This window comes from Egretta garzetta, unplaced genomic scaffold (assembly GCF_000687185.1).
Source record: "Egretta garzetta isolate BGI_Z169 unplaced genomic scaffold, ASM68718v1 scaffold38, whole genome shotgun sequence".
Taxonomy (NCBI): domain Eukaryota; kingdom Metazoa; phylum Chordata; class Aves; order Pelecaniformes; family Ardeidae; genus Egretta; species Egretta garzetta.
This window is the reverse complement of record NW_009260667.1, coordinates 3204023-3228478: the sequence shown is the minus strand read 5'-3', so window position 1 is coordinate 3228478 and position 24456 is coordinate 3204023. Positions and strand designations below refer to the sequence as shown.

The 24456-nt window shown below is 42.6% G+C and overlaps 1 protein-coding gene across 1 annotated transcript in view; it reads right to left on the bottom strand.

Moving 5' to 3' along the window:
• Positions 1–24218, bottom strand: part of TMCC3 (transmembrane and coiled-coil domain family 3) — a 74057-nt gene extending 49839 nt beyond the window's left edge. The window contains exons 1-2 of the mRNA XM_035901057.1: positions 24106–24218; positions 23930–24007 (exon numbers count right to left, since the gene is read on the bottom strand). The gene's annotated coding sequence lies outside the window, so the exon portion shown is untranslated. The remainder of the gene's footprint in view (positions 1–23929; positions 24008–24105) is intronic.
• Positions 24219–24456: the final 238 nt, after the last annotated feature.

Below are 24456 nucleotides of genomic sequence, written 5' to 3'. Positions count from 1 at the left end.
CTCCGTGCCCCCAGGCGCTCCTCCCGATGGTGGCAGCTACTGCCACGCACACCAGCAGCGACAGCTCCCGTGTCCCGCACCAGCAGCAAAAGCCCTGGCACTGGGCGGTTCCCGGAGGAGCTGTGACCCGGGGGCAGTGGGCTGGGCAACGAGGAACGACTGCTGCACACAGTAGCAAGTTACGGTGGAGCAGAAAGTAGCTGCTTGGGGAGAGGCACCTGTCTTACAGGTCAGGAGAGCACTTCGACGCCACCTGAATTAGGAGCTGCTGCCATCTCAGCAATCCCTGCAGGTGCCGCACTTTGCAAACATCTCAATGTTTCTTTTTGTATGTTGGAGTTGAATCACCTGCATCTTCAGAATGTAAGTTTAGCGTATATCAAACCACGGTGCCATGCAATTCTCTGGCCAAAGGCTGCTCTTTTCCCCCTTTATCTTTTGCCCTCACACGTGCCAGCAGGTCCTTCCTGGCCTGTAGCAGGAGCGGAAAGACTGTTGATCCTATGGCATGTTTGAGGAATACATTTCATTTTGCTTGGCTGAGCAAAGACAACTCCCCTTCCTCTCACACACAGAGCTGGTTTGTAACAGCTCTCCTTCCCCGCTCCAAAGCAGAGACGTGGCCCCCTGGACGTGGCAGAACACTGTGCAGCACAGCAGTTGTGACAGCCTCACCGGGTACTTCTCCCACTGTTACTTTCAAAAGCCCACAGAGTTTAAATGAATGTTCTTCCCATATGCTGCACCTACTCTCAACTGAACCTTCAACCCACTAAAGCAAATCCCTCCCGATATTGGCAGGAGCATGAGGCTGGACTCACAGTGACATGGATGGAAGTGGTAGCCCATAGATGAATTCTCTCATCCCTTGTTCTTCTCACAAAGTATTTTTAAAATTCATTTCTATGGTTTAAATTAATAATAAAAGTGTGAAACTATCCCAGCCATCCATTGTGTCATTTTTAAAGTTCAAACACCTCAAAATCCCTCACTGGCTCCCCAGCTGCCCTTAGAGGCACAGAGTAATTTCATCCTTTCCCAGTGCTTTCCCTCACTTCAGCACGCTGGCACGACCCACAATGCTTAAGCCTTGACATTTACATTATTTTGCCTACCTTTTTGAAGTCACCTTTTAAAAAATAATGCCGATCTGGTTACAGAACACCATTAAGAGTGCACCACTCTATGCAGCTTTCAGAGGGATAGATGTCAATATTGGGTTTGCCTGCATCGTCCTGTTTTAGGAAAATCAAATCTCTGGAGGGCCAGCAGAGGCACTGCCCAAAGCAGGCCTGTCAGGTGGAGCCTGAGCCTCCTACAGATGCCTCCTGTCTCGCTCTCCCCTGCGGAAGCTGCATCTTCGCCATCCGCTTGCTGCTGCACGACCCCGCAACAGCAGCCACAGCAGTCCCAGCTGTGAGCCATGAATTACCTATACTGACTTATGTATAGGCCATGGAGGGAGAAGGGGCGGCAGCGGCGACGGTGGGATTACATAGCAAAACCCATCGCCCACACAATGTAATCCCACAGATGGGGTCGCGCACGCACACTGGGAAGTAAGTGTCACAAGGAAGGAAACCTTTATGGAGAAGGAAGGCATGGAAACCCTGTCCCTAGCAGGCTGACTTCAGGTTTGGCCCTGTTCTCTTCCCAGTTTTCTCACAGATCTGGATCTTGGCAATTTACTTTACTTCTTTGGACTTCCACTACCACATGTGTAAAAGGAGAAGTGCAGCACATCTTCTGTGGAGAAACTTGAGCCCTCCGGAATTAAAAATGCTATTATTAAATGTCGTGTTCTGACGTTGTTGGGAGAAATTAAACATACGGTGTCAAGTGTATATTTCAAAGGCACAGTCAGGAAGAAGGCAAAGGTCCTTTTTTCCACAACGGTAATATCTGTGCTCTAAACAGGATACCGGGGCTTCTTACGAGAGACTTTTTTATGTGACCTCCAAATCTTTTTCCAAAAGCTCATAGCAACCAGCCGCCGGGGAAAAGGTCTACATGATGACAGACTCTCAGTGCCATTTCTAAATCTGACGGCAAATGGGACAGTGCTGAGTGACGTAGGTCTCGCAGTTATCCGTGAGCGCACTGTCACGGTTCTCAGTTTATCTGCCAAACCATGAGCCTTTCACACCCACAGGAAAGGAGGCACTCCGCTTGTCTGTACCCAGCACAAACTACCAAGGGATCACACTGACACTTACAGATTGCATTGCCAAGCTGTGACGTTCATTCAGAAGATGTTGATAAACATTCAGATATCAAATGAAAATTTTAAATCAACTCCTCTCTTCCCCTGTCCTCTCCTCATTAAGAAATGTTTTATCTGCTTTCAGGATATAACAGCCATGGACGCTCTGTGAGTACCCGTTTTCTACACAGGAAAAAACTCCAAAACTAAGACTGTCATCATGTATTAGTGAGATGCACTGATAGGGGGTGAAGGATAGAGAAGCAAGTGAAAAATTCCAGTTGAGGGTAACAGAAGTTCTCCCTCCTCATCCTTTCCCCTGCCTACTACCCTCTGTCCCTTGCTGTGTGATGAGAGGCAATTCCAAGACCCTTCCTCATTCTCGTACAGCCTAGGAAATTTCTGCTACATAATTCCTCACTGCTGCTGCTGAGTGACAGCAACAGTGCCTACAGGATGGTGGCAGTGTTTTGCATTTCAAATGCTGTGAATAAGAGCCACCTTTTTAGCAGACTCGCATGCCGGCTGTTCTGTATACCCAAGAACTTGCCTGGAGCCCAGCTATTTACATTAAAGATGACCCATGCTGCAGAGGCAAGTAGAGAATTCTCCCTTGGGCAATGTGAATGGCTGCTGCTCATCAGCTTACAAATATTCTTCTGCCTCATAGTATATGTGATTTGGGGCCCTTCTGGGAATAAGTGTATGCAGCCTGCCTGTCCCGAATCAGACACTTTGATATTGCCATGAGGTATGCGGGACCAACAGCTGCAGCCTGGTGGCACATAAAGGTGTACCCCATTCCAAAACACAAACGTGAACTTGCATCCAAACTGTTCAGACTGCAGCCAGGAGACAGCCAGCCTGAGTCTCCGATTACTAAATATCTTGGTGGTTACATCAGTGCAACCTTTTATCCCAAATTAAAACAAACAAGCCAAAACCTCAAACTGGACACAGCCCATGAGCACAAGAATTGCTCTTGGGATGTTCCACCTCTACCCACTGCTCAGAGAAGTGCAGGCAGCCCCCATGAAGCGGCGTGTAGCTGGGTAGCTGACACGTGGGCTCCTAAAGGCCCTGGAAGTCAACACACCACAGCTTTCACCTTACTGCTTTATGGCCGTAGCTCCACAGAGATCCCAGCTCAGCTTGTGGCTGATGGTAGCACACAGAGATTGTAGATTGTGCTGGATAAGAACCCGTCAATTTTATTTGTCTATGAAGTGCATTATGTGGCTGTGGCTCTGTATAAGTTATGTCATGCTAAATGTGTGACATCAATTATTTCCATATCAAGAGACAATGTCAAATGCAGGATTAGGACTTCTTTGCCAGTCAACCAGAAAATGCAGATGGGTTATGAGAGGATGGAAAAATTAATGATTATACAAGTAAGCCTACACGTCTTTCTGGTGAGCGTTGTTACAACGCAGCCCTTCGGGTTTCACTACAGTGATTCCCTATCTACAGAGATGCAAGTTACAGGGACATGAAGCTCAAGTTCTCTCACAACTATCAAAGCCGACCACCTACAACTCATCTAACTGTGGCTCTGCTAAATCTAATGCAATGCAATATGAAAGCTTTCCTTTAAAACCAGGTGAACAGGGAAGTGTGTTAAGTCGGTTATCTGGTGGGTTAACCGGGCATTAACAAAAGCCATTAGATAAATATGGTTAAGAGCCCATTTAAGGTGAGTGCAGTGAAAACAGAAAGCTCCTTCCAGTTTCCTTCTCAGTCTGCCAGACCTAAACATATGACATTTGGCTCTGATTTGGGTGACAGGGACTTGAAAGATTAACATCAGCTAAGCAGAAAAGCCCAAATGCCACTATGTTTAATTGGCATAAATTTTCCAACTGCCTGATCTTCCCAACAAATATTTTAAAGGCAGCAAATTGCAAACAGAAAAACACAGCATAGCATGAACATTTCCATTACACTAAGTAAATTTGTATCAACCATCATTTATAAGTATCCAGCAACACACTCCCTTTACTCATCTAAATAATTTATCAAGGAGATGGTTCTGGGTTATCACTATGTATTACTACGTAATTCTACAGGATACTTTTCACTGAATAAAGTATTTGCTGTATTTGCTTCTTGGTTGTATTGCTAACAGGTATTACATCCATTTTACTTTCATTTCATAATGCTTTTTATGGAAAAAATCCAGGTCCATTGATTAAAGTTTTGCCAATTGCTTCAATATGCGAGGCCTTTACCACATATTTCCGCTCGTTCCACAGAAAATTCACTCATTACTAATGTCCCAAGGATAAGGGCAGAGCTTCATAACTTTCTGCATGTAAGTATCAAACTGCAGCATCTGTACGCATACGTTCCTGCAGCAGAACTATATAATTATGACTACTGGAATCGTGATTTAGATTGGAATTTAGATTTAGTGATTTTAGACCTGCGACTAGTTGACCACAGAGGCAAGTGGTAAGATATAACATGATTCCTATTTTTAACTATCCTGGTGCTGTCGCTTCAGAATAGTCTGTGAGAGAATACAGATTTTAAGCAGAAAAAAAAGCCTGAATTTTCAACATAAACTCATACTCATCCTTTTGTGGCTTTTAACATCATTAATTTCACAGGCTATTGTTCATTATGAAGTTTTGGGGACAATTTTGGAAAGGTTGAAGTCTTCTGCTTAGTTCTTACACAACCAGTGAAATGTATGAGATATCATGCAGCACAATTTTCTTATCCCTGGGACCTGAATTTCAGCTTTTTGCAGGAATAGATAAGAAGCAGCTTATTTTGCAATGTTTTTGGAAACCGTAGCCACACTGGGTAGGATCCTAGCATTTCAGGGGAGTTTCCCCCAGAACTTCCATGAATGGAAAATGTTACAGCATGAGGTCAGTAGAAAATGGAATGGTAGAGATACAATGTTTGCCAGTAAAAATTCCTATTCTGCTATACAGGAATATCATTTTCTGGAACAAAATTAATACCTGTTTTTCCTAGCATAATTGTAACTGAGCTTTTCTTACTGAAGTTATATCCATGAAGGGTAGGATTTCTTTTTCTTTACCTTCTTAACGAACAGAGCTATGTCAATAAAGCATTTATACATAAAGCAATCCTAAGGCAACAGAACCACAGAGAACCTCAGTGTCTGCAGATGCCTGACAGCACTGCAGAAGACACCCTGCAGCAGCCAGACAGCTCTGTGGCTGGAAGAAACTGAAACCCCTCTGCCCTTCCAGTGCCCACTGTGTGCTCAGCCCTGCCCATCACCAGCTAGCCTCAAGTGTCACCAAAAGATGAAACTGTCCCTCTTCCTGCCTAAAAACAAAATCCCAATTTTGGCAGCAGGGTTTGGGTTGATCTGATCTGGAAGGTTAGCAAGTAATTGCCTCTGCTCGAGCTACGAGCAGGTCCCCACTTCTTTTTTGTAACCACCTCAGGCCAACAGTTTTACAGATGTCAGACAGATTTTTCAAGCCCAGTATAAAGGCATGACATTATCAACAAGAATCTCACAGGCAGATGCTTCCAAATCAAAACAGAGGAAAAAACTGTAATAATTATAAGCAAGCTAGTGAAACTGTTCTTTTACAGTGTTCCCTTACATTGATTTGTGTTTGTACCTCACATGCGTACACAGCCTAATAAACAATTTTATTTAAAGTATTATAAGGGGTGAAATGGAACGTTCTAGCTTTCCCATTCTGCTAATAAAGATTAATTATACATGTAGGTTTTGAAACATTTGTAATTAGGATTCTCAGTAGAAAGCATCGAAGCAATATATAACTTCTAACAGCAACACAAAAACTGTAATAGCAACACGGTATGTATCATAAGTAATTAAGAGTTCTAGGGCCCAGGCATACAGAAGTTAGGACAAAGTAATGAGTAACGCAGCTGAGGAGAAGCTGTGTCACACAAATCAAGACAAACCCTTCCGAAACAAGCGGTATCGCCAAGACGTGAAGGGGAAGTGCCCATCTTGCAACTCACACTGGTGCTCACCAATTCCAGTGATTTTCAGCGTCTCAAACACACAGGTCTGATACAATTACCAAACAACGGAGCGTATTCTTCATTAACACTCACCGAAACCTTGCATTTCTTTCAATGAAAGGTTGTCTTTTTTCTAAACGATACATTTCCCTATGTCTTCTATGTTTTAAAAATTGTTTTAAAACAACAATTTAAAACAACCTTTAAATCACAATGTTTTCACTGTTTGAAAATTTAACAGGGAAAAACTGTTTTAAGAGAGGGGGTTTTTTTCATTTTCATTTCTTCGTTTCACTTATTTTTCATTTCTGCCACAATTTTTCATGAAAATAACCTACCATTTTCCAGCGGTTCTGTTTTGCGCTGCTGAAACTCTAGGCATGGTCTGAGGATCTGCTGCAGCTGAGAGGCACGGTTCTGCCTTGGCTGGTAGGCAGAGTGGCTCCGGCACGTGCCCGTAGCTCTGCTGTAACTGCACAGGGAGCAAGAGCAAGCAGCTGTGGAAGGGCGCTCTCTATATATGCCCTTGTTGTGTAGATAAAAGAACGATCCCAGCTACAGGTGCGGCTTCCCGAAAGCACAGCCATCAGTGGTGGCCTTGAAACCACGGGCAGGGGATGGTATCAGAGGCCTGAGGGCCATAAAGAGAAACGGCAGGTACTCACATGCTGGCCTGGAGGCAACCCGCGCCAGCTGCCCACCAGCAGTAACACAGGCAGAGGCCTATTTATTCTATGTACGTAAGCTGGGACAAAACCCACTGACTAATTGGGTGCCCCTGCTTCAGAGTTAGCAAGTTCAATTGGCGACTGGTAGCCTGTAATGCTGCGCCTGTATGCGTTCTCAGGACAGCGGGGTGTACCTGTAATGCCTGCCCTTGGTCTGGTACCCTATCTTTCAGGCGGGGTCGCAGTTTGGATGCAACCATGTTGAGCTGGTCAGACAGCCGATCCAGGTGAAAACTACCTCTATGAAAACAAAATAAATTATTAGATTGCAAAAATACATATGTATTAGTTTTATAAGCTCTGTCATCTGACTGGCTACACAGCTTCTCCGGCTGTGGCGTTGGCTCAGGAAAGCGGCCAGGGAATCACACCTGAGGGCAGAAGGCAGAACCTAGCAGAAGTCAGAAGTAAGGATGAAGGTTGATCACGCAATCACATTCTTAGCTGCCAAGGGCTTGATTGTGTCCTAGCACGTTGGGTAACGTTTGTATCCAAATGCTCTTAACATCAATATACTGTGGATCTTTACAAAGGTTAATTATCCCTGTAAAAGATATGGAGTGAGGGTACAGTTAAATGTTAAGCCATCTAACATTTATGGAAATCTGTAAAAGCATGGGCACCCCAGAATGAACTATTAAACCTTTAAAATGAACTATTTTCTCATTTTCTAATAGAACTTCAATAACAGTGTGATTCATTCAGGCCTTGGAAAAATAACAAATAGCTTCATCCAAGCAAAAACCTAGCGGGAAGCTTTAGAGTGAATCTTCTGGTAGAGTTGAGATCAGCAATTATATGAATAACATAATACCAGCTGCTGAAATTATGATGAGGAAAAGATGAAAACTAACAGGACCGCCTGAAGGACCAAGAATAATGCAAATGTGGCATTAGAACATCTGTGGAGATAAAGCATCTGAGGTATGCAAACTATTATCTGGTTTGCTAGAAAAGGGAAAAAAATCTTTATATATAACTAAAATAAGTGACCCAGCAGGAAAGCTATGCTCTTGACTTCTCTAAGAACGTGTCACCTCCAGGGGATGCTTCGCTAAATCTGTATAAACTTTCCTCTTGCCAGTGATTGAAATGATGAAATTTCCTTTAGTTAACTGGGTTTCGCCTGGTCAGTCCCCAAAACCATTAGGTATTTATTTTTCTAAGGCATCCAATAGTAAGAAGAAAGGGCGCATCTGTATACAACTCAGCTTCACTGATGCAGAAAAGAAGTAGATAAGCTCAACTAAATCAGCAGGGAATTCTTGCATTCCTCTGTAGTGAATGGAGACAGGCAGCAAGGTAAACATTTAAAAGTTAAACAATGTCCCTAAGCATTTAAATAGCTTAAAGTGAATCCTCTTCTTAAGATGAGAATAAAAACAAATAAATGTTTATTAACTGCTCTCAGCAAGACGTTTTCAGCCCATCTATCAAAATCATACAGTGATTTAAAACCAGAAGAGATTAACAGACCCCCAAATCAGCAGGTTTTCCCCCTACAAGGCTGTTTTCTATTTAGAGATACCTTTTTATTTCCTCTTTGCATGCACAGATGCTCCCTACAACTTATTTGCATTGCAACAAGCCTCTTTTTGACTTGATTCCCCCAAAACTTCTTGACATAGCGCTCTTGCTTCCTTTTGTAACTTCTAGATCTACACGCATACAAACACGCATCAGTAAACACGTGCACATGGCATTTCCCCCTCCCCTGGTTTTCCAATATTCATAGAATCATTTAGGTTGGAAAAGACCTTTAAGATCATCAAGTCCAACCATTAACCTAACTCTGCCATCCCACCACTAAACCATGTCCCTAAGCACCATGTCTACATGTCTTTTAGATACCTCCAGGGATGGTAAAAATTAAAATAAAATAAAAAATAAATACTCCTCAGTAGCTGTGAATGACACTTCCAGCAAACAAATCCCTACTATTTTCAACATGTCTTTATACTGCCCTGTAATACCAGAAACAAGAAAAACACTAGACAGAAAACTTTGAGGTTAAAAAGACATTGCTCAAGCTATCTTCTCTTCGTTCGTTAGGCATTCTACAGAAACGCACCTTATTAACGTATGCCTCCCCGGTGCTTACAGCATTTTATAGGCAGAGCCAGCAGTTTACACGTGGCACTGCATGGTACGTAGGGGGAACACGCACACTGTGCCTTCTTGACTTCAGTCTGCCAACAGCCTGAGCAGTTGTCAACTGGTCACTGCATTGGATGGAGAGTAAATAGTAAAAATAGGGCAGTGGGAACAGGGTTGGTTTGGGTTTGGTTTTTTGGTTTGTTTTTTTTTTTTTGAAAGGGATGTACCAGTCTTGAAGAAATTTTTGTTCCAAGAAGAAAAAAATAAGTGGACGTGTTTGCACATTATGGGTCGATTGGAGAGGTTTCTGGTTTTTAGTAATTAGTTTTTGCAACAGATTTTTAAGATGTCTTAAATTGGGACAAGCTTTTTAACTTCTGTGAGTACTACCAATTTTCAACAGATAAGGACTCTCCCAAATCTCTTCTGCTCCTGCTGATGGGGTTTAGTTTGATAATTGTAGACAGCCATTAAACTAGGGGAAAAAAATCAGTCCTGTAATTGGAATGAGCAAGCTATCTAATGATAGTAATTAAAACTGATTCTGATCATCAAGGATTTGATCAGCATATAGTGCTGCTGCTTAGACACACGGGGGTTCCTAGACATGAGACATGGCAATTCAGTTGCACCTTGTCCATCACGCTGTCAATACTGGTCAGCATCACTCTCTGGAGCAGCCATGGCGGCATTTACCACGTAGGTGAGATGCTACGTGCTGCAACAGGTGCTCAGGACTAATTCTTTGTACTTTGAATTTAACGTAGTTTAGCAAAGACACTGATGTATTTATGCAGGTACATTGAAGAACATGCTGACCGTGTCAGACCGTGTGGCATGAAACATGGAAACTATTCTCCAGATTTAAAAAATGCACACGTACAAGTTATTGACTTAATTTATGGCCAACGGCTCTTCCATAAGGTTATTTCAAAGGCACACTGATATTTTACCGAATTATCCATCACTCAGGGCTATAGTATGTGCATCATTTATTAAAACTTAACTTTCCCCATATAATCTACTTGGTCTTTTTACTTCATTTTTAATCTATCTTTCCTTAAAAGAAATCTAGAGAACACCAAGGTGAGGTGCTAACAACATAACAGAAAAGAAACTCAGGGTTAACTGTCAGATACAGGCACAGCACTAACACTGCTAAACAGGGAGTCCAAAAGGCCTCCCGCTGCAACCTTTTATTAATATTCAACCTTGATCTTCCTGCATCCTTTGATTTTGTGGCTTACTTGAAAGACTTGACACATACAGGCATCCTTCAAGTATCAGTCCAAAGGGTATTTTTAATTTTTATATATATATATATAAATTGTTTATAGCAGTTGTGCTTTAATATAACACAAATATATCTACGTGATGCCGTTAAACAAACCAGTGATGACAGTGTTCCCAGACCAGAACCTCTTGAGCTCTCCCTGCGTTGGGCTCTGTACCACCGTCAGGGGTATCGTCACGTGTTTTTACACTGTCAGCACAGGATAAATTTCACACCGCAGACAGTTTCCAACCAATCTAATTTCTGTCAGCCTCTCTGAAAGATGGAAGACAGTGGATGGATGCGTTAGATGAATTTGAAATAAATCATAAGGAAGATGGATGTTGTTAACCAGGTCTCTTCTGCTGAAGGCTGATGCCTCAGCTGCGTACCAATGGAAATTCTTGTCAGCACAGACGGTTTGTTTTGACCACACTATGTCATTTAAATGTTGTAATAACAACAGAAATTGGGTTATTTTGTGGCAGCAGCCAGTTTTCAAGGGAAGTTAAAAGCACGTGGGCACTGAGAAAGTTATAACTGATACTAAGCACGGCAACAAAACTCAGCAATCTGCTGTGTAGGTGATGTGCAAGACGCATGAAAGCTTGCCTGAAACGATCCACCGCATCTGTTGGCAAGCTGAAATCCAGCGGTACCATGTTTTAAGTTTGCCCTCAGGTGAGAGAACTCAATGTAAACAATCTGCTTATACTTGTCAACATTCATCTTTAAATGTACATTGATAAATGGAAGCCTAACAAGAATAAAACCAGTGTGCAGTGCACACATTTTAGCTGCAGCTCCAGCAAAAAGAATGTTTTCTTGTCACAGGTGGAGGAGAGCAAGTACTTTATTTCTGTCTGACATGGCTTCATTTGCTGTGGAGTTACACACCTGATCCTTCCTCCAGCATCAGCAGAGGAGGAGGAGGAGGCGGCTGAGGTGGCAGATGTCACCTACTGTGTCCTTGAGGAGCTGACACGCAGGCACATGTCCTGCTCTGTCCACTCGTGGAGTGGGGGGAAACTCTGCCAAGAGATATCGTTGCCTCTGCTGACATAATATGATAAATTCTTAAGCTATTATTTTGTGTTAAAATCTGCCTGTGGCCTTATTTAGTAATGCCAGTTACCCTGGATAAACGCCCAGAAAGGACTGAGTTGCACCGGTACATCTGGGGAGGATGAGAGGTGGACCATTGGTAGCTCCATCTTTCTGTTGCTATGTTTTTCAAATATTTTCAGATGTAACACTGCTTGTACAGGACCCCGGGGACTGTCACCGGAAGTTACTGGGGCACATACAGTTTTGTAACCCTTCTCCATGTGCATTTTTACAAAATGGAGACAGGGACAGGCTCAGGGTCTGAGGCTTACTCAGAGGCCGTTACATGAGAAGCAGAGATGGATCCTACGCAAGATGCTGACATACAAGTGAGGAGAGCACGTGGTACTTGGCGTCTGCTCTTGTGCAGGACAGAACAAGAATGGATGAAGGTACCTAAAACACTTTGACAAAACTCTCCTACTTCATGGGCAGCCTCCTAAAACAGCTGCTACCTTCGCCTTCATCCATACTTCCCAAGAATCAAAGTGCATAGCAACAGGAAAAGAAATCTGAAGTAACCTTTCAAATCCCCAGGAGCAGGAGCACGCATGAACACTTTATTATGCCTTAAAATTTTTATGTAACTTGAAATGTCTGTGTAACCTGCAACAGGTCATTTAACCTCACAAAAGTCTCAAATCCCTTTAAAGTTGAAGACATTAATGAAACTGTGAACCAGAAAACCATTTCTATTGATTTCTGCTTCCTCCATCTGCTGTTGCTGTAAACATGCTTCTCATTCAAAAGACTTATTTTTAACCCATGCGTTGCACCATCATCTGGACCATATGGGGAGGAGAAAACAACAGGACACGGAATAGCGCAGGGGAGGAAGCAGCAGTATGGGAAGAGCAAGGGAGGAGATAGGGAAAACTCGAGCAGCAGCTATATGCTTGCATTTTTCAGAGCAACAAGCATGTTTTTTTAATACACCATCATCCCTGCTTTACGTTCTCTGGGGAAGATGCTAACTGCTGAGAGGGGCCAGTGCGACACGGCGGCGGCAGCTGGCAGACGCAGCATGGGAGCACGCAGCCGTGCCAAGCGTGACTTCTCGCTGACCTGCAAAGTCCCCAGCCTCTGGGGGGGCTGCTCAAGTCCCACAGCAGCCAACAGAGAGCTAGGGCAGGTTACAGGGTCCGTCAGCTGTACACCACCATACTGGGGGGAGGTGTCAGACAGGGAGGTGGGAGCTAAATGGCTCAGAGGACTGCGCCGTCCCTCCCGACAGATGTAACACCATCTCCTGATGCTTCCTTTTGATAACCTGGAGCAGGGCAAAAGACAGAAGCTCACCATGGAGAGAGCTGGAGGCAATACCTCCTCCAGGTGTGCTCTCCCCCAGCCCTGTGCCCACCCCTGCTCAGGACAGACCATCTCTCTGAGGGCTGCCTGCAAGACAGGACAACGATGAGTTGGAAAAAGGCAGCACAGCAAGCACAGAAGTCTGTAACTTGCTGAAAGATGTTTTGATATCCCCTATGAACCCTGTAGCTCATGCGTAGGATCTGCTCATGCTGTAAAACTGAGAAGGTGCAATGTGTTTTTAGAACATTACTGCTGGACTGTAAACCATTTATCTATATTGCCTAGCACAATTACCATGGGTTGGGTAGCCCCAGTTTCCTCAGCAGTTAAATAACCTGGGTAATCAAGCAAAGATTTTGAATTCTCTCATGATCTTTTTAAAACATCATGTTAAAAAACCCCACAAACTCATAGCACAGATTTGAAGCATGCACATACACACAACAAAGACAACCTCCAACTTCTATGTAACCCAGTAATTCCTTCCCCAGCATTTATATAAGGACAGCAAAAGCAGTATTTCTAAGCCTCTCCCTTTTTTTATGATCATTACACAACAAGGTAATTAAGGTCAGCTGAGGTCATAATTCTTTTACTGAGTTCCCAGCCCTGACAACAGAAACCTGTGTCTGATCTTTGGTTCACAGAAAGGTTTTTAACCTCATTTCCACCCACCACTACTGTTATAAAATTCCTCTAATGTGTGTTGGCTGCTCATTTTTCTTAACCTTTTAGAGGCTGTAGCGTTGTTCCTTCGCAAGGCCGAACTCTCAGACTGCCAAGAAAGCAAGCATATGATGCAGGGTAGTTCAAATAATTTAGGATCAATAATTAAATACATGACCTACACACACCAGTCACAAGCTCAGTCTTAGCTGTATTTTTCTTCATATCTGGCTGCTGAATTCCACTACCATAAAAGTTTTCTGAAAGGCCTGGACTATTTGAAGCTGCAGAGCAAAAAGAATTGAAAAAGAGGGATAAAATACGTCAGGGAGAACAACGTGCTAACCTTCTGGGACAACAAGTCTAATCAGGTATAGTGAATCACAGAGAGACAAACGACAGCCGTGCTTGAAACCACTGACACCAACTTCCCTTTACAAGCATCTGGGTAACACTATCAACAGATGCAGAATTTTGGGTTTCGGCTACCGGGATGACTAATGCCAATAAATCAGTGCAGCAAAGTAGATCACAGAGTTACCACCTCACCTGCTGCTCCCAGCACCACAACCACAAGGCTGGCTCTCTTTCGCTTTGACTTCACATGTTAGTTTGGCACTTGCAACTACTTCATTATTTCAAATAACTCTCCAACATTTTACATGGACTTTATTTCTCCAACTTACTCGTTTTAGTTGGTGGATTCAGGTGCGCAATAAACAGTCCCTGGCTTTATACTGATAAGCAGAAGAGCCTTAATTAAAATGCCAGTTAAAATGGTAGCACAATTACAGGGACAATTTTCTTTGAGCAATGGGCATTCACAGCTGAAGGTAATGATTAAATTTCTGCAAAAAAATGTTCTTTATTTTGAACTATTATCAGCCAGTAAAGTACTTGGAATGCATAAATTAGACTCCCCCACAAAATAATATTCTGGACAAATAGTTATTCTAGTGGCAATAGGAATTTTGAGTGGATGTATCACTTCCCCTTTTTGTGGAATTTAATAAAAATGCCACCACAGATAATGGGCCATAAATAGAACTTAAATTTTTCAATTTGGTTAGCACTGCCTCATCTAATACAAACGATTTGTGTAAAAGTAAGACCTTACTTAATTTTCAGTAGGCATTTAAATAACCTACCAAGTAATAATGATCCAGAAGGAATACTGATAAAAGCCTGTAAATTAAGAACTGTTTATTACTTTGTACCTGTGCAGTCGTTTACAATACTTCTGTAATCCTAGCTGGTCTTTAGCCACCACAGTGATAAATCCAGTGCCTCATAGAGCAATGACCAACTGAATTGGTAACTTCTGACACTTCAGCTGCGTTCCTACTCAAGAAGCGCGTTGCAAAAGGCGTCGCGCAACCCACACAAACGCTGCCCTGATTCCGGAAGACCTGGCGCCAGTCACACCTCCCAGAGTATTTTGTAGCCGTCCCAGGTTACAGCAGCCCACATACAAAATCCCTGAGGTCTGCCCAGAGCTGAAACCCAGAGTGCACCAGCCCATCAACTGCTAACCCTGAGAGGGTCCCTTGTGCTGCTGCTCACGCTCACGGCACACCTTCTCCCTTGGCTGCCCTCCAAGCTGCACAGGCACTGGTACGCTCCCCAGGTATTGCTGTTACCCATCAGCACCACGAGTTCTTCTTGAAAGAGCAACCACAGGCTAGAACTTGCACCCTCATCCATGCACACCGTCGTTTTATTTTGGGGACACACAATTTTTTATCTTTCCAGTTCACCAACAGAATTCTTTAATTTGTGACTATATTATTGTAGCCTCTTGTATTGTGAATTAAAATAATGCAAATGATAAACAAGTCACATTTCTCTCAACGCTGGCATTAAAAAAAAATCTGTGTCAGCACTCACTGCCTGAAAATACATAAATAAACAGAAAAATGCTGAAACAAAACTTCTAAAGCCATCTCTGAATTTGCTTAAGCTAGACAGTGCTGGTAGGGTGGAGAATCTGGCCCTGAGATTGGCAGTCAGACATTAGGGACCATCTTGCCCTGGCCTTCGGCATCAGTAAAACAGTTTATTGAATCGGACTTGCGAAAAGCTAACTTGAAAATTCACTTGATAGTAATCTACTAATTAAAAAACCCACAATGGCATATGGCTACAGCTTCAGTACTATTGCCACCTACAGGTGTTCTTCTCTTCCTTCATTACAAAAAAATAAAGTAGTAAACATGCTGCCCTGGCACTCTACTCTGATAAATTCAACCGTTACCATCTAATTCACTAAAGATGTAACATCATCGCTCTCTGGATACAAGCTACAACTGAACATATACTGTAAACCGCCACTCTCTTGAATGAAGAAAAAATGTTAAAAAAAAATCAGTGGCTAAAAATATAAATTCTGTTTAGTTATAGAAAAAACACTTGCTCTATATGATCAGACACTATCTTAGTAGTTTCTGCAGACAGTAAAAACCTGTAGAGGACATGCTTGATAGTACACCCCAGGCAGTGAAGCGTGCCAGCGTTCACGTTCATCTCGGGCAGCAAAAATCCCATAGCCGAAGCTAGCTCAGGTCCCTGCCGAATGAGGAATTAGTGGGTTTGGTAACCCCAAGCTGCAGCTGAGAACACAAAGTGCACAGCGAGGATGTGGTTGTCTGTCTTTGCTGCCTTGGGGAAGAGGGGGAGCAACAGCCTTCGTCTTTTTAAGCTCACACATGCTTGTGCAGTGCAGAATGCCTTCTGGGCAACCTCTCTAAACTTGTAACGTTCTTCTCTTCATTTGGAAATATATATTTTTTTTTAAAAGGTAGATTTAATAATAAATTATAGTGGTGACTGTCATACTTGTTGCTCAGACTGATCATTGCCTATGAATGCAACAGCAAAGGTTTCCAAATGAAGCACTTAAGCTTATTTGAATTCCTATTTTAGTTACCCGCACTGTAATTTCCAGATATGCTCAAGTATCCCCAAATATCACTCGGAAAATAAAAGAAGCTGTGAGCGCTAGCCATTTTGAGAAAAGCTGAAGAAACCAAAATGTTAGCAAAATAGTATAGTCAGAATAATAAAATAAACCACTTTGGGCACATTTTGGTCTTACCATTAAGCACAGCACTGGAAAGTATTGAGAGCACTGAGACACCAGGGCGTGTGAGGGTGGGTATGGGACCTGATACACAAGATCTGGGAAAACTAAGGAATGCAACAGCCTTTTTTGAGAAAGCCATTTAAAAAAAAAATGGTTTTTACTGAAAGCAACAATCTGATTTTAATAGCATTTCCCAGTTTTACACACGTGGATGGGGGCAAGTACTGACAGAGAGATGAGTGCTGCTGTCTGGAAAGGTGAACACTCAGTACAGCCACAGATTCACCTTCACTGTTGCTGCCCCACACCGTATTAATATTCTATATATTCACAACATTACCGGCAGAGATAATTCACTGTGACTAACACTTCAGCTACAGCTGAGGCTTGTAATTATTTCAGAGTCAGAAAGTCATAATATATCTACTTTGAAAACAAAATTATTTAGCATATGCACATTTACAGAATACAAACAATGTTGATATATCTTGGTCTTTTGTATTAATGGATCATTTCAATCCAAATGCAGATATTCCTTTTGGCGTGCCTTTTGTCATATTTATGTGCATGAAAAATTATGAGCTGATAAATGAAATGCAACCACCACTTAAATACCACATACCAGATAAACCCAACTGGACGTGAAGCTCCATGCAGTAAGGTACAAAATAGGTGTGTATTGCTACACTGGAGATCTCCCAAACCCCGCCCATTCAGGAGAAGCAGGTTCACACTATATAAGGAAAAAATTACAGAAATTTCTTGCTAGAAGTACCTGGTTTTCAGTGTTCTACTTTTAAAGTAAATGGCCAAGTTTGAACTTTACCAGTCTGAGGCCCCTTTACTAGATTTCAAAGAGGTAGTGAAAAAACTATTTCCTTTTCTTCATTTTCTCACACTTTCATTCAACAACCTTTTGTGCACATCTGAGTTTTAGCTGTGTCTCCTCTTTGTATGGGGTCTTTCCACAGCAAAACAAAACCCAGGTTGTTTTTCAATAGTAGAATGCGGGGGGGGGGAAGGAACAACAGGAAAAAATTATACATGCAAGCATCATCCTTGAAACAATTACCTCTGGTTTTGTAATTAACTACATTCCAACCTGATGAGATCTAATTAATCACAAATTTCAAGTGAGTGGCCAGGAAATGTCTCGGAGCACAGAACATACTGCATTTGAACGGACATAAGCCACATGAAAAGCACTCGCCTGAAATCAGAAGATGCTCACAAACCACCACAAATCTGACAGTTGGGCTGGAAACTCAGCTAAAGGGCGAGCAGCGTTAGAGCCAAACCAGCCATTTGCCATTTTATCCCTAGGAAATAACCCTCGTCTGAGAAATGATGGTGCATCTGTCTGAGCTCGTATGAAGCCACTGACCAAGAAAGTGTTGTGTGTTAGGACAGCTTGCACCCTCTGCCCAAGATGAGGGCGGTCGAGACTGCACGGCCACCAGGAGCGAGGGCTGGGAGCTGATGGCTACGCTGACAGTGCCACCGGTTTGGTAGCTCTGAGAAGACAGCACAGAGAGTCAGGAAGAGCCCAGTGTTTCAAAAAACAAGTGAAAAAGACACTTCGACGTGCCCTCTTGGAGGCCAAGGAGGAAGCTGGGACTCGTATCCAAGTGACTGGGAGCTCTAAGGTTCGCCCACGTAGGATCTGACAAAAATGAGTTTTGGCTTTGATATGAATACACACATGAACAGCAACCAATGTACCTTCACATGCTGAATAATCCAAGCAAATAAAACCACACTGTTCAGGCAATAATGTCTCCAGCGGTGTCTGGATGCTTATGCTAGTACAGCAACTCTTTCTGCTCTCATACCTATTGATTCTGGTGTTTTATTCTAAGGGAAAGAACAAGATTTTTTTTACAAAGAACTAATATATTCCTAAACACACTAGGAAAACTCCGATTTCACTAAACTGAGAGTTTTGCCTGTGACTTAAGTTACACTTTCAGACATCTTCCCTGGTACTGTAACAGGGATGTTTCTTATCTTTTATGCAGATAAAAATCTTACCAATGTGGCCTGTGTCAACACGAAAGGAAAGTAGAAGTGCTGTTAAAATTTATGCTAAAATATAACACAGTTTCACTTCCATGTTTGTCCAAAAATGTAAAGCCTTTAACCTTTAAAATAAAACCCTTTTAATTAAAAATGTGAACCAGAAACAGTGCATTCACTCAGAGTATGCACTTTTTTTGATCAAGAACACTTTTTACAGATAACGTCTGGGTTGTACGAATTTTTAAACAGAATTACAGTATTTTAGGTACAACATTGCAAAGTCTAAGTGATTCAAGAGGTTCAGCCCTACCATCAAAATAACTTAGGAATTCAAGGGCTGGATTCTTAAAAATACTCAAGTGCAAAACTCTCTCAAGTTGATCTTTTTAATTCATTTGGAATTAAAGCTCTGACTCATTAGTAGATATAGATAAGCTTAGGAAAGCTTAGAAGAATTTTCTGTCTCAACAATCTGCCCATTTTAGATATCTGCCTCCCTCCTTACAGGACCAGCTCAGCTTCTGGTGAAGTAGATACTGTATTATTCTGAAACATTAACATAAATCGGCATCAACGTTGGTCTTTCCCAATGCATTCAGCTATGATATAAGCAGACCTGCAAATTCTTTATGATTAGCTGAGCAATGCCAGCAGCAGGGACAGAAGTCTTTGAAGAAGAACAGAGTGAAAAGCTTGGGGACAGAATCACTGCAGCAGACTTAGTATAAGCTGCCCCTATTTGTGAGCCAAAAATCTTTGAGCACTCAAATAGCAACCCGAGTTCAATTGCAATTAACAGACTCTCCCTAGTATCTATGTCTTTTTTTAAAGATGAATTAAGAACAGCTGGGAAAAAGGTTATCTGCATCTTGTTGGCAAATGCAGACATGACCTGTACTTTTAATTCACCGTTGTTTGTTTTACAGCAGGTCATTATTCTCATTAATTGCTAAGGTTGCTGGCAGATCCCTTGACATTTTGGATGAAAGATCAACTTGGATTTATTAAAGTGATCAAGAGGAAACACATTATAATTCTTTTGCTTAGAAGTCAGCCAAATCAACGGCATTGTGCAGACTGACATCATGATAGGCAGTAGCTTATTGATACAGCAGTCCATTTTTTAATCAGGGTGACATAATATAGCTATTGTCTAGCACGACATATAATTACATCATATGCACACGGCCAAATTTTACTGCAAATCCAACAGTGTCCTTTCCCGATTCCTCGTAGTCAGAAGTTCCAGGTGGGCGAGGTAGGCAGGAAGGGGTGAGAGGATTTACACAGGTATGTTTTCATCTGTGGACACAGAAGTTCTTTTGTTGGATTTACACGTGCATCTATAGCAGGACTGACTACCATACAAGGATATTTAGGTTCAGGGGATTCTAGCTTTCCATTCATTCAGAACTACTAAGAAATTTGACTAGCATCAGGTCTGAACATACAGGTTTTTAACTTTTTGTTTTCCGGTAATTGTGAATTTTTCTTTCCTTCCTCTCTTTCTCTCGCTCTACTGACACACGCGCACCATTCCCTCATCCACTTTAATATAAACTTCATACTGCACATGTGATTGATTCTGTTTTATTTTCCTGGCCCATCCCCAGTTCAGATGGTGCAGCAAGCACACTCCTTCCTGTAGCCTGGAGCACAAGAGCTCGCTCGGATGGGGTTAGTACCATGTCCTGCCCCTTTGCTTTGCTGGCTCTGACACAGCAGGTACACATTTCCAGCCAGCGGCGCTCACTAGGAGCAGCCTTTGACACGAGAGCAGAGCAAAGGGGGTCAGAAACCATGCCTCCAGCTCTGAAGTGCAACACACTAACTGGTGCGTTTTAGACTAAGTGCAATTAGCTTTTTCAAGCAACAATATTTTTTTTTTATACAGGTAATTTATCTCGGAGAAATTAAAACAATTCTTGTTTACTGTAAAATGTATGTCCTGTGGCAGAAACATCAGACACTTAGGCTGAACTGAAAAAAACTGGCAGAAGGATGAAAGAAATGATGACGGCCTGCTCTGTGCTGGGGTTTGGGCAGGGAAAGTTGGGGCAAGGGCTGTGCTGCTTTTGCAATTGACTGGAGGATGCTGCTAACTCAGTATAAAGCCCAATAAGAGTAAATAGAAAGGTTGATTTCAAAGAGCTCTAGGTCAAACCTCTGCTCTCCTGCTTAGAAGGCAAGCTCAGCCACAACACCTGAAGGGTACACATGAGACTACACCATCCACCTGGAGCAGGAATTGAGCTTGTAGAGACAGGATTTCAGCACGGCGTAACGAATGCTGAAACAACTAAGCACATGCAAGGAGGAGAAAATGGGAAACTGCCGAAAACTCCTTCCAAGATAACATGTTCCCACCGTGATCTCTCAAGAAGTGAACTTTTGCTGAACCAAGGAACTGGATTCACCAGCCTGCAGAAATAGCAACATGTGATTGATGATACAAGGGACTGAGTATTTCTAGAAAGTGAAATTTAAATGTAAACACGGTAGATCTACAGTTTCTAAAGCCTAACGACATTCACGCCAGAGTATATTAAATATTTTAAAATTTGGGAACTGAAAAAGATTTTGTGGAAATGTCTTCTAAAATTGTACATTTGAAGGTAGCAGCAAGATGCATTAGGAAGTAGTAAGGCATGAAATTGTCTCATAAAGGAAATCACTTCTGTGAAACACGGTAATAAACATCACAGTGCAATTACAGATAATGATGGGTATTTTTGTGCTACTTTCCACAGCCTGCTCTGACACTTGTTCTAAGTAAATGAATAACGAACTTGTCTCCAGCCAGTGAAACCAAGAAGAAAGAAACCGCTGTATTATCCTAGTTTCTGTCTTGGTACATGCAGAGATTAAGTACGCGCCGTTCTGGGGTATACCTGAACCGACAAAGCAGGTACCTTCTTTGGAGAAAGGCTCTCTGCAGCTTTGTGATACCTGCAATGGGTGAGCTACTGCCCCAGCAGTCAATCTATTGTGTCCCTTTTCTACCAGTCTAAAAGGCTTCCTGCTAAGTGTGATGTTTTTTAACCTGCACCCCTGCTCATTGAGTAGGGCTCTCACCCCTCAACTGCTTGAAATGGCACAATTGCTCCATTAAACAAATAGGGATTTATTGCATTAACTGTGTGGAGAGGTTTTCAGGATGAAGTCTAGGAACATATGAGCCACGGAGACAGATGAGATTGAACTCAATTCACTGTCAAGAGCTAATAAGTGGATCAGATGAGAACAAATGGCAAGTTACACACAGTTATGGCTGGAAAAATTATTCTCTATGTACAGGTTAGAATAAAAGCTTGATTTGGTTTCATTTGGGACACTGGAGTTTTGATGGCTGGAAGTATGGTTAAATAATGCTAATTAGCCATTAACAAGCACTCCACACCTGCAAAGAGCTCTTCAATAGATACAGTGAGTTATTCTACACAATATCCTTGTGTCATATGCATTAGGCTCGTATTTTAGCAATGGAAATTGAGGTCTTTAGATGAGATAACCCAAATTACAGACAATTATCTTATTTGCAGATGGCTTACCAATAGGCATGTGATGAGTCAACGACAAAATTCAGCTGCAAGGCTTTCAGTCTGTGACTTGGGCTCTTGTCTGGTGAAAAAATCCCTCCCAGGGATTAGGAAAGGCAGAAATAGACAGATACATTTTAGCTGATTTGCCAAAAGCTCAAGACTTACCACAAGTCTCCAAAGCAGTCTTTTGCAAAGTAACGCTCCTCACTCATATATCCGAACTCCCACATAAACAAAGGGGTTTTCTTTACCTGAACTGCCACGGAAAAGGCAAATATAGGTGTAAATCTGTGGGGAGCCGAAATATTATCTCAACCAGTCCTATCTGATCCACTCTTCAGAAGCAGCCAAATGGCTTGCAGCAGGGCGTCCCACAGCACCTAAACTTGCCTTCAGCCTCTTCTAGGTCATAGAATCATAGACTCACAGAATCATTTGGGTTGGAGATCATCAAGTCCAACTGTTAACATAGCACTGCCAAGTCCACCACTAAACCATGTCCCTAAGCACCACCTCTACATGTCTTTGAAATATCTCCAGGGATGGGGACTCAACCACTTCCCTGGAGACCCTGTTCCAATGCTTGACAACGCTTTCAGTGGGGAAATTTTTCCTGATATCCAGTCTAAACTTCCCTTGGTGCAACTTGAGGCCATTTCCCCTCGTCCTATCACCTGTTACCAGGGAGAAGAGGCCAACCCCACCTGGCTACAGCCTCCTGTCAGGCAGTTGTAGAGGGCAATAAGGTCTCCCCTCAACCTCCTTTTCTCCAGTCTAAACAACCCCAGTTCCCTCAGCTGCTCCTCATCAGACTTGTGCTCTAGACCCTTCACCAGCTTCATGCTTCGGTTGTTTCCTCAGGGATCTCAAACCCACAGGCCCACCCACCATCTCCAGCTACTTTTGTGCCATACGCCTGGGCATTGCCAGTACAAGAGGAAGACTTGCCACCTGAGCTCTCCAGCGTCACCTGCAAAAGAAGGCTCTGAGGCATATCTAAAGCACCTGTCTGGCTCAGATCACCATGGCACACTCAGACATAAGTTATTCTAGTCATAAATGGAATCTGCATTGCCAAAACATCTGTTCTCACCAGCTTACCGATTATCTGGGTTCTTTAAATTAGGTATGGGGACAGAGAGGAACAATGTCCTTCACCTGAACATAGTGTCCCAGTTTCTCCCCAAGGTCTTCATTTGATGAAGACCACAGATGAGCATTTACCATTCTAGCAAAATAACCAGTCTCAAGGAGGGTTGGCTTGCACTCCACATGAGTAAATCAAATTCACAAGGAGAAATGGCTAATTTTTATCCCATTTTTCAAGAAAAAAAAACCACCACACAATGTCATTGGCTATACCTAATTTTGAGTAAAACGTAGAGAATACAAATTTTGTTAACTAAAGCTCAGAAAAATCAAAGACCAGACTTACAACAAGCGCATCTGGGAATGCAGAATGCTAGTTCATTCAAGACAGTTTGACATACCTAAAAATAATCCAGTAAAGAACACTTCTGGGATCCTCAATGCTTCAGCAAAAGTTGGGTCCTATTCCTCTTACTAGCCTTGGTAGCCAGTGACTAAATTGGACTGAGGTATGAGAACAGAGACAACTTTGCCAGCCACTTTCAAAACAATCCATGTGAAAAAATAAACAGTTACCTGTAGCAGGTTTGGTATGGACTTCCTAGTTTTACCTAAAGGTATGGCATTTTTGCAGGAAAAGCTGGCTTCCTTCAGCCTGATAGATCTCCCATTGTTTTGCCCAATTTTCCAAATTTCCCCCTGAATTTCTTTAGCCTTCTGAAGTCAGATCCTTCTCCAAGGATTCACACTGGGTTCAGTAAGAAGTACAGACAATTCACCACTTGAAAATCACTCTAGGCATATACTAAATATGATACCTACTGCAAATCTCAGCACAGGTCCAGATCTTCTCAGTTCCTTGGTAATATTAAAGCTCCCATTGCTCTACCCCTCTCGGTGCTTTTAAAAAAAAAAAAAAGAAAAAAGGCAATTTGGCAATTTCTTACACATCTGAGCAGACACATCTGCCAGAACAGAAGCAGAAGGCAATGACCCACCTCTTCCTCTCAAGACCTCTTTGCATGCTGAGTGTGGTTTGTGTGCCTCTTCTCCTCGGCATCCTTCCCTCTAGTCAACCCACTTCCATAAACACCACACAGTAGCTGGTTGTTAGCACGCAGAGCGCCGATGGGGAGTCGTAGGAACAGCATATACATAGTGCACAAGCGAGAGAGCTGACACGAAGCAAGAGTGTCATCAGGGGTGGGGAAATCAAACTTTCTGTATACCCAACACATCTTGCTCTAAATACTCATTTCTCAACTTCCCTCAATTTCCAGAACACAGCCTGGGGACTCCACATGCCTGGATGGACCGAAGAGCATGTGTACATCGTAACGAAACTACCA